This window comes from Natator depressus, chromosome 1 (genome assembly GCF_965152275.1).
Source record: "Natator depressus isolate rNatDep1 chromosome 1, rNatDep2.hap1, whole genome shotgun sequence".
Lineage (NCBI taxonomy): Eukaryota > Metazoa > Chordata > Testudines > Cheloniidae > Natator > Natator depressus.
In genome coordinates this window covers 7,487,143-7,490,274 of record NC_134234.1, presented here as the reverse complement: position 1 = coordinate 7,490,274, position 3,132 = coordinate 7,487,143, and positions in this window count along the sequence as shown.

Below are 3,132 nucleotides of genomic sequence, written 5' to 3'. Positions count from 1 at the left end.
TGTTTTGCGAAGTTTTCATATTACCCCTGAAATATACAGAGTTAAATTAAGGAAACTTAAGCGTGATATTGGGATGAGTAATGGGGAATATGTAAACAAAATGAAAGATTTGTGGGGGGAGGTGTGACATTCTATACCTTCAGGGAGCGTACTGTAACCCCCATATTCCTCATTTTCATATGATCATGATCTTACCTTACAATGCATGCTTTATACGTATCAGGGGAAAGGTTATGATCTGCTGAAAGTCATGTCTCTATCCACACGTGTATCATTAATGCATATGGAGATATGAGAATTGTGTTGTATGGTGATCACTAAAACATGCTGTAAATTGGGGAATCAGCCAGATATTAGACCCCCAGAGGCAACAGCAAGGAAAGTAACCAAAGCCCGGGCAGGGTGTCAAACAATCCATCAACAGCCATTGTCCAGCAAGGGAGCTCCAATGCAATGACTCACCTGCATGAGGCCCCGCAAAGGGAATTGCTCAACCTTGCTTGGAGAGACTCAGCAATGCCCCCAGACATGCCTGGACTTGTGCTCCCCAAGAACATGGACTGAGGGTATAAAACAGACTGTGCCATTCTTCTGCCCCCACCTTCTCTGCAAGCAGCTAAGACACTGAGAAGAAGACAAGATTTTAACAGGGGAGATTGGCCCAGGTTTAAGGAACAAACCTGTATATTAAGGACTGCAACATCCAGTGGGGTGAGAGAAACTGCTTAATCTAGATGTTGCCCAGTCTAATAGGGTTGAGAGTTTAGACTGAGTCCTTATAGTTTAGTTTATTTTTGGTAACCACTCTTTTTGCCTATCACTTAATATCACCTAAAATCTATCTTTGTAGTTAATAAATTTGTTTGTTTATTCTACCTGAAGCAGTGTGTTTGGTTTGAAGTGTGTAAGAGACTCCCCTTGGGATAAAAAGCCTGGTGCATATCAATTCTTTTGTTAAATTGACAAACTCATATAAGCTTGCAGAGTCCCACGGGCATAACTGGACACTGCAAGATGGAGGTTCCTAGGGTTGTGTCTTGGATTGGATATATTGGCTACTGTCATTCGGCTGCACAATCCAAGGAGTCGCTTACATGCCAGAGACTGTACGTAAACAGCCCAGGAGTGGTGGATCTCACAGCTGAGCAGAGTAAGGCTGGCTCCAGGAGTCAAGGATAGGAGTGACCTAGCAGATCACTGGTCTGGATAACACCAGGGGAACATCACAGGGTTGCAGAGCAGCATGTAGACAGACGGGTGGGCAGTGCTGCTGAAATTTTTTTCATTGTGATTGTTGGTCCAAGGCCTGCTTTGGGACCTTTCCTGGTACAGAGTGCGTTTGGGGAGTTTCAGGGTCTCTTTGCCCTGGCAAGCCACAGAACTGCTGTCTGGGTGTCACAACCTTTACTCAGTTTTGCTTCCAATTGTTCTTCTTATGTAACTTCAGGCATTTCAGTGGTAGAAATAACCATTGATATTTTTGTGACACTGTACCCCATATTGTTAATAGGGATATTATTATGATATGATTATAGTTTATAGCATAATTATGATACTTTTATGCAAGATGAGTCATGTACTATGAGGACCTCATAGAAGAAATGGTTGTAGGGGACAACCTTGGTTTGAGCGATCATGAGCTAATTCAGTTCAAACTAAACGGAAGGATAAACAAAAATAGATCTGTGACTAGGGTTTGTGATTTCAAAAGGGATGACTTTAAAAAATTAAGGAAATTATTTAGGGAAGTGGATTGGACTTAAGAACTTGTGGATCTAAAGGCCAAGGAGGCCTGGAATTACTTCAAGTCAAAGTTGCAGAAACTATCAGAAGCCTGCATCCCAAGAAAGGGGAAAAAAATCATAGGCAGGAGTTGTAGACCAAGCTGGATGAGCAAGCATCTCAGAGAGGTGATTAAGAAAAAGCAGAAAGCCTACAGGGAGTGGAAGATGCGATGGATCAGCAAGGAAAGCTACCTTATTGAGGTCAGAACATGTAGGGATAAAGTGAGAAAGGCCAAAAGCCATGTAGCATTGGACCTTGCAAAGGGAATTAAAACCAATAGTAAAAGGTTCTATAACCATATAAATAAGAAGAAAACAAAGAAAGAAGAAGTGGGACCGCTAAACACTAAGGATGGAGTGGAGGTTAAGGATAATCTAGGCATGGCCCAATATCTAAACAAATACTTTGCCTCAGTCTTTAATGAGGAGCTTAGGGATAATGGTAGGATGACAAATGGGAATGAGGATATGGAGGTAGATATTACCACATCTGAGGTAGAAGCCAAAATCGAACAGCTTAATGGGACTAAATTGGGGGGCCCAGATAATCTTCATCCAAGAATATTAAAGGAACTGGCACATGAAATTGCAAGCCCATTAGCAAGAATTTTTAATGAATCTGTAAAGTCAGGGGTTGTACCATATGACTGGAGAATTGCTAACATAGTTCCTATTTTTAAGAAAGGAAAAAAAGTGATCCGGGTAACTACAGGCCTGTTAGTTTGACATCTGTAGTATGCAAGGTCTTGGAAAAAAATTTGAAGGAGAAAGTAGTTAAGGACATTGAGGTCAATGGTAATTGGGACAAAATACAACATGGTTTTACAAAAGGTAGATTGTGCCAAACCAACCTGATCTCCTTCTTTGAGAAGGTAACAAATTTTTTAGACAAAGGAAACACAATGGATCTAATTTACCTTGATTTCAGTAAGGCATTTGATACGGTTCCACATGGGGAATTATTAGCTAAATTGGAAAATATAGGGATCAATATGAAAATTGAAAGGTGGATAAGGAACTGGTTAAAGGGGAGACTACAATGGGTCATACTGAAAGGTGAACTGTCAGGCTGGAAGGAGGTTACTAGTGGAGTTCCTCAGGGATCGGTTTGGGGATCAATCTTATTTAATCTTTTTATTACTGACCTTGGCACAAAAAGTGGGAATGTGCTAATAAAGTTTGTGGATGACACAAAGCTGGAAGGTATTCCCAATACAGAGAAGGACTGGGATATCATACAGGAACATTAGATGACCTTGTAAACTGGAGTAATAGTAATAGGATGAAATTTAATAGTGAAAAGTGCAAGGTCGTGCATTTAGGGAGTAATAACAAGAATTTTTGTTAT